The 16,267-nt window shown below is 47.4% G+C and overlaps 1 protein-coding gene and 1 non-coding gene across 4 annotated transcripts in view; one reads left to right on the plus strand and one right to left on the minus strand.

The window, feature by feature from the left end:
• LOC117885724 (rho GTPase-activating protein 39-like) overlaps positions 1-16,267 on the minus strand; it is a 133,652-nt gene that overhangs the window by 77,655 nt on the left and 39,730 nt on the right. The gene's annotated exons all lie outside the window — the stretch shown is intronic.
• Positions 14,539-14,611, plus strand: TRNAT-UGU. Its single transcript has one exon. It is a non-coding gene; the product is annotated as a tRNA-Thr (tRNA).

Here is a 16,267-nt window from a genome sequence, read left to right on the forward strand (position 1 = left end):
TGGCAACAGCTTTCACCATTTACTATAGGGAGGCTTGCTGCAAACTGACTTGCCAGCCTCCTTCACGCCCAGGTCAGCCAGCTAGCTCAGCTCCAGAGCTCCCCCAACCCTTTCCCAGCACAGAGAATGCAGGAGATGGGAGCGGGAATACTTCACACAGGCAGAGGAGCTGTCCTCACAGGCTGGCTCCATCCCTCTCTCCCTCTTTAACAGCCCTTCAAGGCTGACATTTTATTTATTTTAAACGCTATTTTATAAACTGGGCAGAGAAATGGGGAGGCTGCAGCTCGCTGTCCTCCTGCCAAGCTCCATGCCAGATTTAACTTGCATCTGCAAACTCTTCTCCTTCAAAGACAATCCGACTAAGTTTGACTCTCCCCCAGACTCCAGCTCCCGGGGAGCCCGCTCGGCTAAGGCCAGGAACTGCAGAGTCCACCTCTAGCTTTCATAACCTTCCACTGGCCCAATCAATATTTCAAAGTGAAAGTCTTCAGCACACCTGTTATTCTGCAGCCCTTTGGACCAGCTCCCGATGACAAGTCCTGCACAATGACAAGCCTTGCACAAGATCTGCACAGTCACTGCGAGGGAAAGAGAAAACACCAGCCTGCTAAGCCCTGTCACTTTCAAACTCCCAGGGCACTGCATATTATCCATTTGACTCATGGGAAAGCGGAGGTGGGAGAGTGGAGCATTTACCTACCCTTGAAACAGGGGAGTCCACTGCACACCTCATTTGGCCCAGGAAGCAGTGTTCTATGGTAGGAGGAAAACCCAGACTTTGCCCACCTACAGGCCCCATGGGCAGTGCACCATTAGCCTGAGGTCATCACATTTTTATTAAATGGAACCAATTGCAGCAATGCTCGACTTTACTATAGAAACATAAGCCATGGAGATTACAAATGCCATCATGCAATGCTTCATCTAGAACCCTAGCACGGGCCAGGCATGGGACTGGAAACGTGACACTCCCACATCTTCATCCCAGCTCTGTTGCTGCTGATTTCTGACACGGCCTTGGGCTTAGCTTCTCAGTGCCTAAGCAACAGAGTGTGGCTACACAGAAGTACCTCTCCGAGCCACTGTGAGAATTCCTATTTGCTGGGTCAGTGCTAAGTACTAGCATTGCCCTAACAGACTGAATCACATATGCTGCACACAGGAAACAAGACAGTGCACAGACAGCTGCTAAGCCCTTATGGGCAAACAGAACCACAGCCCTTCTAAACAATAAAAAGATACGTGGGCCCCTTAGTTAGGCCTTTATCCCTCTTCCTCTCCCTCCCTCCCCCAAGATGAACAGCTCAGCACAAGGCCAGCAGAGAAGCAGCGAAAACAGGAGTTATAACTAAATGGAGGAGGGAAGACGCAGAACTGAGAGAAAGGAACATGCGGAAGACAATCAAATTTAAAACAACAAATGAAAGAAATCCAAGAAATCCAAGCACTGCTATTAGGGACACAACTGTTTTTCTTGTAAATGTTACATACGCTACACAAAACTTTGGACAACCAAAGATTTTTACTGGGCAACATGAATTTTGGGCAGGACAAGCGTGGTGGAAAAATACTTTCCTAGCCCAGGTCACATGGTCTTTAAACCAGTGCATAGATACCATGAAGCTTTGTGCGTAAAGATTTCCCTAAGTAATCACGCGATTAACTCAAAAATATTAATCACAGTTTTAATCACACTGTTAAACAAAAGAATACCAATTGAAATGTATTAAATGTTTTGGATTTTTTCTACATTTTCATATGTATTGTATTCTGTGTTGTAACTGAAATCGAAGTGTATATTATTTTTGATTATAAATATTTGCACTGTAAAAATGATTAAAAATATTTTTCAGTTCACCTCGTACAAGTATTGTAGTGCAATCTTTGTCCTGAAAGTGCAACTTAGAACTGTAGATTTTTTTTGTTACATAACTGCACTCAAAAACAAAACAATGTAAAACTTTAGAGCCTACAAGTCCACTCAGTCCTATTTCTTATTCAGCCAATCACTAAGCCAAACAAGTTTGTTTACATTTACAGGAGATAATGCTGCCCTCTGCTTATTTACAATGTCACCAGAAAGTGAGAACAGGTATTTGCATGGCACTTTTGTAGTCGGCATTGCAAAGTATTTATGAACCAGATATGCTAAACATTCGTATGCCCCTTCATGCTTCGGCCACCATTCCAGAAGACATGCTTCCATGCTGATGACGCTCATTAAAAAAAAAAAATGTGTTAATTAAATTTGTGACTGAACTCCTTGGGGGAGAATTTTATGTCCCCTGCTCTGTTTTACTTGCGTTCTGCCACATATTTCATGTTATAGCAGTCTTGGATGATGACCCAGCATATGTTGTTCGTTTTAAGAACACTTTCACTGCAGATTTCACAAAACGCAAAGAAGGTACCAATGTGAGATTTCTAAAGATAGCTACAGCATTCAACCCAAGGTTTAAGAATCTGAAGTGCCTTCCAAAACCTGAGACGGACAAGGTGTGGAGCATGCTTTTAGAAGTCTTAAAAGGAGCAATACTCCAATGCGGAAACTACAGAACCCGAACCACCAAAAAAGAAAATCAACCATCTGCTGGTGGCATCTGACTCAGATCAGGAAAATGAACATGCGTTGGTCCACACTGCTTTGTACCGTTATTAAGCAGAACCTGTCATCAGCATGGACGCACGTCCTCTGGAATGGTGGCTGAAGCATGAAGGGACATAGAAATGTTTAGCATATCTGGCACGTGAATACCTTGCAATGCCGACTACGAAAGTGCCATGAGAACGCCTGTTCTCACTTTCAGGTGTAAAAAGGTGTAATTTTTTTTATTGCTTGACAGCCCTACTTATTAGCAAGACAAAGTGGGAGAGGCAATATTCTTTATTGAACCAGCTTCTGGTGGTGAGAGAGCCGAGCTTTCAAGCTTACACAGAGCTCTTCCTCAGTTCAGGTAATATTGCGTCTGCCTCGCACGGCAGCTTGGTTTGGAGAGGAGCACAAACACCAGGAAACATTTCCCAACACAGCGAAATCCACTGCACTGGGTAACAGCCCTCCAGGTCAGTAGCAGGAGCTCCACCTCCAGGGACATTTCAAACTAGAGCGGGCAGCACACTAGCAGGAAGCTCCTAGCAGAGGGACTGTGGGTGTAAAACAGGGGTTCTCAAACTGGGGATCAGGACCCCTCAGAGGGTCGTGATGTTATTACATGGGGGGTCGCGAGCTGTCAGCCTCCCCCCCAAACCCCGCTTTGCATCCAACATTTATAATGGTGTTAAATATATAAAAACTTTTTTTTTAATTTATAAGTGGGGGGGGGTCGCACTCAGAGGCTTGCTGTGTGAAAGGTGTCAGTACAAAAGTTTGAGAACCACTGGTCTAAAACATCTTTCTTGCTCTAATGTGCAGAGCTCTCAGTTCTCCTCTGCTGTACACAGGCTCCCCAGAGCGCTGCTCAGTCGTGCGTCAATAAATTGCAATCAACATTATCTTACCCATTTCAACTCTACCCAAGGGCTTTCATTTCATTATTCTGAAGGCAGTTCCTCCCCACCAGACTCTTACAGACTGGAGGAAATTCAGATATTCCTCATTTCCACTCTTCTTCTCCCCCCCCCCAACCCTATTTATTTGGGGAGGGAGTGGGATGGGGGGATACCTGTCAACTACTGGGGTCCCACAGGGATCATTCACAGCCAAACACTATTCCATAGCTATCAATGATCTGAAAGAAACCAAAAATCATCGCTGAGCGGCTGATGGGCTGATAAACCGTGACTTGGTGCTGGTCTACACTGGGGGGGGAATCGATCCAAGAAACACAACTTCAGCTACGCGAATAGCATAGCTGAAGTCGAAGTATCTTGGATTGAATTACCTGGGGTCCAGATGGCACGGGATCGATGGCCGCAGCTCCCCCGTCGACTGCGCTACCGCCGCTCGCTCTGGTGGAGTTCCGGAGTCGACGGTGAGCGCGTTCGGGGATCGATATATCGCATCTTAATGAGACGTGATATATCAATCCCGGATAAATCGATTGCTACCCGCCAATACGGCGGGTAGTGAAGACATACCCGAGGACTGTGCAAAGTGGATCAGCTGGGGAACTGGGCTCATGCAGACGTGTTTTAGTGCAGCCAAATGCAAGCTCACACATCTAGGCAGGAGGAATGCAGGCCATGCTCGCAGGCGGGGTGGGGGTGAGGGGCGGGGGGGCTGTATCCTGGAAAACAGTGACTCTGAAAGGGGCTTAGCAGTCCTGGTGGAAACCAACTGAACAAAAGCTCCTGGTGTAGACTAGGGCTGAGGGTAACATGAGCCCTGGCTCTCTAACCAAGGGAGGGCAGAACAGGAGGAGTAGAGAGGTGCACTGATTCTCTGCATAGTGCTGGTGAAGCCATTGCTGCTCCAGCATCTCCAGTTCTAGCGCGCACACTACAATACTGAAAAGTGGAGGATGAGTCAGAGGAGCTGGGCTGAACTGGGGAGAGTCCAGGGCTCTGGATCCCCTGAGGATGGAGTTTGCTGAATGTTCCTGCTGGCTGTGCTAACAAGCTCCGTTCTAAGTTGTCTTCCCGATAACTAATAAATTTTCTGTGTTACACGCTGGCTGAGAGTCATTGCTGATTGCGGAGTTAGAGGCAGGGCCCTTTGGGGCGTGTGAGGCTTCCCCAGGTGTCCCATCCAGTGGGACTGGCTGCGGGGAGCCCATGGATGAACAGGGGGCTGAAGGCTCCGAGGTCAGACCCAGGAGGCACTGAAGCCAAGGAGGTTTCTTGACCAGGTGAGTGCGCACCCCGAGTGGAGAGACACTGCACTAGAGTCCTGCCTGACTTCATTCAGAGCCGTGCCAGAGCGCCAAGCCTGTGACTCCGTGACAACACCCTGTGGGGCTTAAGGAACCCCCCTGACCTCAGCCAGAGAAGGTAAACTAGGGAGCGTGAAGCAGGTGTCTTCCCACAGGTGATGGGCAGGGCACTCAGCAGGCTGGACTCCATCTTTCGCCCCTGCCCTACAGGAACTGGAGAGGAAGGAGAAGTCTCCCTTCCCCTCCCCAGAGCTCCACGCTGCCAACTGGCAGAAGAGCTGAGGCAGTCTCCACCTGGAGGTTTAACAGTATCATCCCTACAGCCCCACCCTGTCTCTCCTTTCAAGTGTGTTGTGCCCTTCCCCCAACCTACATACATAGCAAAGCATCTGCTTCCAGCAGGCCAACCTGCCGTCAGGCCAGAACAGCCACCCACTCCTGAGAGTGACCTGTGCAAACTGCACAGGACTCCAGCTAGCAACAGAAATCCTGCTGGAGAGACCTCCACATGCCTGCTGAGCAACAAAACCCAGACTCCTGGACTTCTCTAGGCTGCACAAACCCACTAGCCCAACCCTTTCACGGTAGCAGGGCTCATCCCTATAGGAGTGCTCACCTGCCTCCTGGAGCTGACATGTGGGGCTGGAAAGCTCTGTCTAAGCTCTCCCCTAGTGACCACACAGCCCTGGTGGCTGGCTTGGCTCACTTCTGAAGTGAGGACAGCGAAAGTCAACTCCTCCTGTGGCAAGACTTTCACTGTCTGGCTCCTCTCCGCCAAGCCCAGGAAAGCTGTCATTTAAATCTAAAAATAAAAGCATGGGTGTATATCTCCACAGCTAATACACACACAGGCATCCCAGCAGCAAAAATGACAGAGGAACCAAGGTAAATATAACTCCAGCCGGCACCCAAAAGGTTCTACTGCCTCTGAAAATAGGCACTGTGCAAACAAAGCAGCATCTGTTCAGCGTGAGACGTGGACTGGTCTGTGAAAATACAGAACAAATGGCTCACTGCCACCGTCCAGGTCTGACCCTTTCACATCAACACACAGCTCCGCTGGAAGCTTGCAAACAGCCAGCCATGAGTAGGGCAGGGAAGCCTCCCTCCAAACGCCAGCTCCCGGGGCGATGGAGCATGCCCTGCGGCTGGGTAACAGTTACACAGGAGGCATGGAACAGAAGACTCCAGTGGGTCTGGGACAGGAGGAAGAAGGCTCTGCCCATGCGCGGAAGTAGGCAGCGCCCACAGCACTCACTGAAGTCAATATGAACTGTGGGTTCTGAACCCCAGCCACTCACCTTTGGAACAGTTGCCTGTGACATTTTAGAAGAAGCAATGTTGTAAAGAACCCACGAGCCTCAACTCATTCCAGCACTAACCCTGGAGCCGTCCCCGCTGGGAAGGGCACAGGCTCCCAAGGCTCCATTCTGGAAAGACAGGGCTCCAGAGAAGATAATCTGGCTGTTTCCCTCATAGGTGCAGAAATAATTCTCACTCCTAGTTTCCCTGACATCACGGATTTTACATCTCCCTTTGCAGAGAGGACAGCCAACCCCCTGAGGAAGGCTGGCCAGAATGGAGGGTGCATTGTAGGGGCTCACTATGGCTAGACGCCAAAACTAACAACAGCTTCCTGTGAAACACAAGCTGCATCTCTGCTGCAGAGGCCTCACAAGGAAAGGAAACAGGAACCTCAAAACAGCCATGACTTCTTGGGAGAAACTCAGCGAGGGGGCTGAGGGAAATCCCCTCAAATGCAGTGCTAGCTCCAGGCCATGAGTGCACCACAAGGGTGAAAGATGAGTGGATAGCATAACCAAAGCAGCCCAGCCAGAACTAGAGGTATAGCACTACAGACCTGTGCCCCAGCTCCTGGAGTCACGTGATTACAGCTGAAGCTGAGCTTTCAGTTAAAAGAAAAAGTAATTTTCTAGTCCTCATGATTGTAAAAAGAAACTTGAAAATGTGACCCGAGCATGACTACCATCCCTGTGACATCTGCCTGAGTGTGCCGAGAGCCTGAGACAACAACTCCAAGAGAGAGGAACAGTCCCATGCTTCTTGATAGAGTGTTAATGTCAAGCCCCTGTGCCACCACCACCCCAGTATGTGCAGAAAGAGAACAGTGCAGGGGGCCTGGCCCACTCACCCAAACAGATAAAGCCTGGCTGTTGAGGTAAGTAGTGAAACACCCCCTGCCTCTGTGGGGTGGGAAAAGGGGCCCCTGCTACCACCCTTGTAGTTGCTCTAGAGTGATAGGGAGCCCCTGCAGCTGACTCTAAGGGAAAGGGTGGCCCTGCTGTTCTGAGGAGGGGGGCTGCTGCTGCTCCTCCCAAGGAGAGAGAGGGTCTATTGCTAATGAGGAGTCCAGTGGCACCTTAAAGACTAACGGATGTATTTGGGCATAAGCTTTCGTGGGTAAAAACCCACTTCTTCAGATTCACTCCATGCATCTGAAGAAGTGGGTTTTTACTCATGAAAGCTTATGCCTAAATAAATCTGTTAGTCTTTAAGATGCCACCAGACTCCTCGTTGTTTTTGTGGATACAGACTAATACAGCTACCCCTCTGATTCTTGGTCTACTGCTGCCACCTCTGTGCCCCCAGAGTGGTAACAGGGCTCAGCTGTGGGGCTCCACCCAGATGCCTTAACCCCACCCTTAGATGCCTGTCCCAGGCCCTTACAACAGGATGGGAACATTCTGACCCTCACACAGGCTGCAGCCACTTGCCTCATGTTTTATGAAGAGCCAAAGGCCATGGACAACAGCCCATCGGGAAAGGCTGTTCTGGATGTGGCCTGGGCAGCCCAAAAGTCTTAGGGGGCAGGACGACCCACCCCCTGCCCAGGGCCTGGAGCAGCAAGACAGGTTCTCCTGGGGCTGCCCTGAGTGACAGGGCACAGGGCATTAAGGACAGCTCCCACCTCACGGCCGCTGATTCCTGGAGCCCACCCTCAAGCAGGCCTAGTGGAGACAAGGCAGCACATGCCCAAAGGCTTATTCCTCACTGACTTTACAGCGAGAGTAAAAGCCCCAATCTCCCATGTGCCTCCACTAGAGCCTCCTCTGTCCCAGGCCACGGCGCCTGCTCAGCTCAGTGAACCTTGAGATAAGCCTTTTGGCCTTTCAGGGTCTGGGCATTTCAGACCGACAGTCAGCAAAGTAGCCTCCCTCCCTCATCTTCCCAGGCGCACTGCCCCAATCTGGGACTGACTACCAAAGGGGCAGGTAGCGCCAGCAAGCACTCAACCTCAGCCCCTTTGCCACACGGACCAGCTTTCACAGAGGCCGGTTCTTCGGGTTCTGGGTGTCTAAATAGTAAGGAAAACAAAGATGAACCCAGCCCAACTCTGCTCCCATCCAGCCTCAGTTTAATTGCATGCTATGCCGTGCAGAGCAACAAGCGCCAGCTGCCCCCAGGGTACGTCTGCAGGTTCACTACTTTCAAAAGCCTGGGAACCATTCCAAAGCTGGGCTTTTGGAAATACTGTACCTCCATTGAAATGAATCTCCGAAGCCCACATCCTGGCTCTTTCCTGTCCAGCCAAAAAAAGATTTAGCATAGAAAATATACAGCAAGTTTAACAATACCTCACCGAGAAATTATTAGAAAAAATATTACAGCTTGGATCACAAGCACTGCTGTGCATTCCTGACGAGGAGCTACGCACTCAGCTACAGCAGCAATCTGACCTCGCAAACTAATGATCTTTTGGTAATTACAACTCAGTTCCTCTGCATGCCAAGACATTTCCTGTGCAAACGTGGCAAGATGTACTCAACAACACTCCTGGGCCCCTAGATGGCACCTTTCATCCGAGGATCCCCAAGCGCTTTCCAAGCATTAACGCCACCCCATCTTCCCCAGAGGTAGTTGAGTCAGGAGTAAAATTGAGGAACTCTGCTTTAACTGCTAGATGCACTCCCTGAATTCCTCTTGGTATTAGGAAGAGGACACTGTGATCCTGTGACCCAAAACACCGGGAGATGAAAAGGCGCTCAACAGATGCCTCCTCAAAGGCAGGGGCAACTGTCTGGAAAGTTTTCCTCTTAAACATTAAAGGAGATTCCCACTGTTCCCTCATTTCCACCAAACAAGGAAAAAACTTCTGGGGAAGGATTCTCATTGGCAGACGTGATGTCAGCATGGATTAGGCAGCGAGGGAAGCATTATCAGCAGACTGACAAAGCGGCTGCTTGCCCTTCACGCACAGCTTCAGAGCAGGAGGCAGCAAATACTCAAGAGAGTCAGCAAGCCTACAAGAACTAGTCTGACAGCAGCATTACTTCCACTGCTCTGCAAGGATCCTGCCCACCAGCCAACAGGCAGCCTCCAATCCTCTTAATGCCTTCATGAGACAACAGTAAGCTCCCTAATCTCTGAGGGTCATGGTCAGAGCCACACAGCTGCTCCCCCTCTCTAAAGGGAGGTGACATCTCAGATGCACTTTCCAGGGCACTCCCAAGCTAAGATGGTTGTTTCCAGACCAACGGGCCTCATCTACATTAGGAAATGGTATCTTTGAACACGGCGCTGGCTCTAGCTAGTACCTATCTGGCCCCCAGCACCACAGCATCTGAGCACTTCACAATCTTTAATGGATTTATCCTCCCAACACCCCTGCCATGCTATCAGCCCCATTGTGCAGAGGGGGAATTGAGGCACAGGGAGACAAAGTGACTGGCCCCAGGTCCCACAGGAAGTGCATAGCAGAGCCGGGAATTGAACAAAGGGCTCCTGAGTCCTGAGCACCCAACCTCTGGTCCCTCTTCCCACAGGGCTTAACCATACCCAGCTAACATCCCGGTGAACACATGTTGTTCTACATGGACCTCAGAAATAGGGTTGCCAACTGTGGTTGGATGTATTCCTGGAAGTTTCATCACATGACACAATCTTTAATTCCTGAAGCCTCCAGGACAATCCTGGAGGGTTGGCAACCCTACTTCAAAAGTCCAGATTAGCATTGTGTCAGCACACAGGACTGTAAGCACAGGTAAAATGTGCTAGTGTAGACAGGGCCACAGGACATTATAAACCACAAGGACAAATAAACCTGAGGGCACCATGGGCCCGCTGGCAGCTTTCAGGCCGAGGTAAATCACTGGGGGTGCACCTGGCAAAGTCTGAAAGACACCTCCCTAAATCCCCGGGGGACCGGATCAATGCTAACTAGTCTTTCCCCACTCTCACAAGGAACATCATCACATCACTAGTATTCTAACTAGCTCAAGGATGCAGCTGAACTCCCCCACCACCACCACTGTCTTCAGTGCTTCCTCTCAGTATTAGCAAGAAGGCCCTAGAGGAGCGGAATGGGCTGAGAGTTGGCAGCTGCTGCCTGGGCCGTTGGTGCAAAGAGAAGAGCAGCCCAAGAATGAGAGCGTCCTGCAGATTAGAAACGGCTCTGACAAAACATCATACTAGGGCTGTCAAGCGATTAAAAAAATTAATCGCGATTAATTGCGCTGTTAAACAATAATAGGATATCATTTATTTAAATCTTTTGGATGTTTTCTACATTTTCAAATATACTGATTTCAATTACAACACAGAATAAAAAATGTACAGAGCTCACTTTATATTATTATTTTTATTTCAAATATTTGCACTGTAAAAAATAAAAGAAATAGTATTTTTCAATTCACCTAATACAAGCACTGTAGTGCAATCACTTTATCATGAAAGCTGAACTTACAAATGTAGAATTATGTACAAAAAATAACTGCATTCAAAAATAAAACAATGTAAAACTTTAGCACCTACAAGTCCACTCAGTCCTACTTCAGCCAATCGCTCAGACAAACAAATTTATTTAAATTTGCAGGAGATAATACTGCCCGCCTCTTGTTTACAATGTCACCTGAAAGTGAGAACAGGGGTTCACATGGCACTGTTGTAGTCAGCGTCACAAGATAGTTATGTGCCAGATGCGCTAAAGATTCATATGTCCCTTCATACTTCAATCATCATTCCAGAGGACATGCGTCCATGCTGATGATGGGTTCTGCTCGATAATGATCCAAAACACAGCGGACCGACGCATGTTCTTTTTCATCATCTGAGTCAGATGCCACCAGCAGAAGGTTGATTTTCCTTTTTGGTGGTTCAGGTTCTGTAGTTTTCGCATCTGAGTGTTGCTCTTTTAAAACTTCTGAAAGCATGCTCCACACCTCGTTCCTCTCAGATTTTGGAAGGCACCTCAGATTCTTAAACGTTGGGTCGAGTGCTGTAGCTATTTTTAGAAATCTCACATTGGTACCTTCTTTGCGTTTTGTCAATCTGCTGAGAAAGTGTTCTTAAAACGAACATGTGCTGGATCATTATCTGAGACTGCTATACCATGAAATATATGGCAGAATGCAGGTAAAACAGAACAGGAGACATACAATTCTCCTCCAAGGAGTTCAGTCACAAATTTAATTCATTCATTATTTTTTTAATGCGCATCATCAGCATGGGAGCATGTCCTCTGGAATGGTGGCCGAAGCATGAAGGGGTATATGAATGTTTAGCATATCTAGCACGTAAATACCTTGCAATGCCAGCTACAAAAGTGCCATGCGAATGCCTGTTCTCACTTTCTCACGTTATAAATAAGAAGAAGGCAGCAGTATCTCCCGTAAATGTAAACAAAATTGTTTGTCTTAGCGACTGGTTGAACAAGAAGTAGGACCGAGTGGACTTGTAGGCTCTACAGTTTAACATTGTTCTATTTTTGAGCGTAGTTACGTAACAAAAAAAAAAAATCTACATTTGTAAATTACACTTTCACAATAAAGAGATTGCACTACAGTACTCATATGAGGTGAACTGAAAAGTATCTTTTGTTTATAATTTTACAGTGCAAATATTTGTAATAAAAATAATAATATAAAGTGAGCACTATACACTTTGTATTCTGTGCTGTAATAGAAATCAATGTATTTGAAAATGTAGAAAAACATCAAAAATATTTAATAAATTTCAATTGGTATTGTATTGTTTAACAGTGTGATTAACGTTGATTAATATTTTTAATCGCAATTAATTTTTTTGAGTTAATCGCATGAGTTTGCTATTAATCGGCAGCCCTATATCATACATAATGTATGCAACTGCTCCAGGGACTGGGCATTGGCCCACATCAGTCGAGCTGTGAACTGGGAATAGAACAGGATTCTGCAGCCACGGCTACACAACTGACTGTTATCATTTTTGTTCTGGAACAGGCTGCCTGTGTAACTAGCAAAACCAGCAAGACAGCACAGCTGCAAACTACTTAAAACTTTTACAGCTAACTTTGCAGTGTAGGTTGATCCCCATCCAACAAGGGGAAAAGGGAGAGATCCCCCAATGCTATCTCTTTCAGAACAAGAGGATCAGAGCTGGGACTACAGAGGAGGATGCGGGCACCACCAGCAGCATCTCTCAAATGAGCAGGCAGCCAGAACCCAGAAGGACATACGTGGGACAGCCAGGAAAGGGAACACTGCAGTCTAGGAGCCTCAGGAATGCTTAGTAAAGAGACCCATTCATGATCACACAAGGAATAATAAACAACTAGATGAAAACATTTGCAGATGACTCAGAGCTATTAACTGTGAGGAATGTCAACCCGACCTAACCAAGGTAGGTGAATGGGCAACCAAAGGGCAGATGCAATTCAGGACTGACAAACATGCAAAGGGCATGCACACTGAAGGGAATAATACAGAACTATTCACAGCTTACTAGGTTCTAAATTTAAAAGATCAGCTCAGAAAAAAGTCTAGGGCATCAGTGCAGATGGCTCAATGAAGAACTCCTCACAACCTTAATTCAGCCCCCTAGTGCATATGCATTAGCATACAGCCTTTAATTACACACTCATATACTATTTTTTCCACAGGACTCCTGCCCCAGTGAGTATACAGGATGGACGGTGCTCACTGCATGAGCAGCTATATAATATTTTGTTCTATCCTCGTTGTTCAATGAGTGGTGCTGGGGCTCATTTTACTGCATATTATTCAAAACGTGCTCTGAGGACAGAGCTATTCATTTCCTTATAAGTTTTTCTATCATGCTCATCGCTATAGTATCTGAGTGCTTCATAAACATTAAAAAATGTATTTTCATAACTCCCCTGTGAGGTGAGGGAGTATTATCCCCATTTTACAGACGGGGAACTAATGCTCAGAGAGATTAAGGTTAAAAGTGTCCACTAACTTTGGGTGCCCATTTGAGATGACCAAGACCTGTTTTTTTCCAGAGCACAGTTCACCAGTGTTCAGGTCACAAAGTTGAACACTCAAAAGTTAGGAAATGCCAGAGGCAACCATATGCGCTGTGGGAAAAACATGATCATACTGCTAAAGGTCAAGATACACTATGACATGGGATCGGATGCATTCCTAGCTATCCACAGCAATCCTAAATAATCGCATGATCAAAATTGCATTAAGTTTACACATTTTGCTTAATAGATATTGTATTGCTTCTATCTGCTACAGCCTGATGATGGCATTCGTTAGGTTTTCTAAAAATAAACAAAAAGATTTTTGATATTATTTTATATAAAACATTACAAAAAATCATTTTATATGGTAGCTCTTCTATGGGACACGTTTACATCCTGGCAAAGTTGTTTATTGTTATTTTTATTTATTTTGCAGAAGCCTTTTTCCAAGGAGATTTACAATTTAGGGTTACAATTGTTAAAATATGCATTATATAGAAACAAGGACGATTCGGCTGTAATGTTACAGAACTGCAAGATACAGTTCAGTAAATACTAATACTAATAGTGCAGTACTAATAGTGGAGTATCTGCAGTAAAATGATAAATGCAAGGGAAGTACAATACATGAAGTGCAAAAATAAAATGCAGTCCGATGTTTATAATTAAAGTTGTCTTATTGTTATCATTTCTTCATATTATAATTATACCTTAAATATTATAATGTGGCTACATTTTGCATTCTGGTATTTACATTACAGTTGTACTCTGTGGGATTTTTAAATAGTATTTTAATTCCCCCGCCACTTTGGCCTTAGCCCCTCCACTTCTACAAAGGTTCTGGCGCCCTTAGCACAGATCCCACTGGCTTCAATTGCAGCTGTGGGTGCTCACCACTTTTAAAAACCAGACCCAGGGTCTCAAATTGGGCACCCAGAAAATGTGGAAAACGCAATCGGTGACCACCAGCTCAGTTTAAGTGACTTGTCCAGCACCACACATGAACTCTGTGGCTGAATCAGGACCAGTTCTCCAGGGCACCATGTAACTGCCTTAGCCATGAGACTGAACTCACTCTTCGTGTAATCCCTGCCTCATTCACTGCACACCCTGCAAGTTCTGCCAACAGATGAGGTAGAATGACAACAGATAACTGCCTCCTTTACTCCTGAGGGCATTCTGCACCAAAAAATTAAAAATTCTGTGCACAATATTTTAAAATTCTGCAAACTGTCAAATAAATGTGGAGGCTCCAGCATGGCATTGGGGAGCACAGGCCACTGGTTGCACAGAGGTGGGAGATCATTGTGAACCCTCCCCGGGACACAGACTCAGTGGGGAGGCTGCACCCAACCCTGACACAGCGCAAGGACCGGGCCTGCCCCAGAAACACCTCCATGCCAGGTGCACAAGGTGTCGGCAAGCAGGCTCAGCAAGGCAGCTGTGACACTCTGTATCTTGGGGAAACACCTTGCACCCCCGTGTTCATCCTTATAATATGATTGTATGTATGATTGTGGCTCCATAACTCAGGGGTTAGAGCACTGGTCTTGTAAACCAGGGATCGTGAGTTCAAGTCTCACTGGGGCCTGGTCTGTTAATTTGTATGGTCAGAGTGTGTTGGGGAGAGGGATAGCTCAGTGGTTTGAGCATTGGCCTGCTAAACCCAGGGTTGTGAGCTCAATCCTTGAGGGGGATTTAGTTGGGGATTGGCCCTGATGACCTCCTGAGGTCCCTTCCAACCCTGATATTCTATGATTGTGTGGTATCCAATGCAAAGTTTGTCATGTCGGGTGTCTTCAGAAGGCAAATGATGTACTGAGCATTGCTGTAATTTCATGTATATAGTTATGAGGCTGAAAGTGTGTCCTCATAGCTTAAAACAAGCCCAGGCAAAACTCTCCAGGAACAGATGGGCAGTTCACACCTCATCAGTTCATGTATGGGACAAAAAGCCCAGCCTCACAGGAACAAAGGACACTGGCCTAGGTGACAACAAAGGATCTGTTGGACTCTCAAGTGAGTCACCCTCCCTTCCCTTGGCCAGTTTGGGACTGTGAGGAGTAATGCTCACGTGACTCTGAAGGGGGGGTGGGGCAAAGCCAAGAAGGAAGAAAGAACATGATAAAAAGGAGAGACGCTTGCCATGCTCTTCCTCTCTTTTCCACCTCCATCTACAGACACCACCACCACCACCACCAAGTGACTGAAGCGCTGATCAAAGGGGAGAGCCTGGCTGTAGGGCAATCAGCCAGACTGTGGTGAGAAGCATCTAAGTTTGTAAGGGCACTGAAAGTGCTAAGATTAGCTTAGAAAGCGTTTTGCTTTTATTTCATTTGACCAAATCCGACTTGTTGTGCTTTGACTTAGAATCACTTAAAATCTAGCTTTTGTCCAAAATAATTTTGTTTGTTTATTCTACCTGAAGCAGTGCGTTGAAGTGTGTCAGAGACTCCCCTTGGGATAACAAGCCTGGTACATATCAATTTCTTTGTTAAATTGACAAACTCATATAAGCTTACAGCATCCAGCAGGCATAACTGGACACTGCAAGACGGAGGTTCCTAGGGTTGTGTCTGGGACCAGAGATATTGGCTAGTGTCATTCGGTTGCACAATCCAAGCAGCTTACATGCCAGAGGCTGTGCGTGAACAGCCCAGGAGTGGGGGTTCTCAAAGCAGAACAGGGTAAGGCTGGCTCCCAGAGTCAAGGATTGGAGTGATTTAGCAGATCACCTAGGGTTACCATAATCCAGCAATCAAAAAAGAGGACGGGAGGAGCCCCGCCCCTGTCCTGCCCTAGCCCCGCCCCATCCTGCCCTAGCCCCGCCCCTTCCCCTCCCACTTCCCCCCCTCAGAACCCCCAACCCTCCCCCCACTCCTTGTCCCCTGACTGCCCCCTCCTGGGACCCCTTCCCCTAACTGCCCCCCAGGACTCCACCCCCTACCTAAGCCTCCCTGCCTCTTGTCCCCTGACTGCCCCCTCCTGAGACCTTCCCCACATCCTAACTGGCCCCCTAGGACTCTACCCCCTACCTGTACCCTGATTGCCCCAACCCTTATCCACACCCCCACCCCCAGACAGACCCCTGGGACTCCCACGCCCCATCCAACCACTCCCCACCCCCTGATAGCCCCCCCAAAACTCCCGACCCATCTAAACCTCTCTGCTCCCTGTCCCCTGACAGCTCCGATCCCTCTCCCCACTCCTGCCCCCTGACAGCCCCCCCCCCAGAACTCCCAAACAC

The sequence above is a fragment of the Trachemys scripta genome, chromosome 12 (assembly GCF_013100865.1).
Source record: "Trachemys scripta elegans isolate TJP31775 chromosome 12, CAS_Tse_1.0, whole genome shotgun sequence".
Lineage (NCBI taxonomy): Eukaryota > Metazoa > Chordata > Testudines > Emydidae > Trachemys > Trachemys scripta.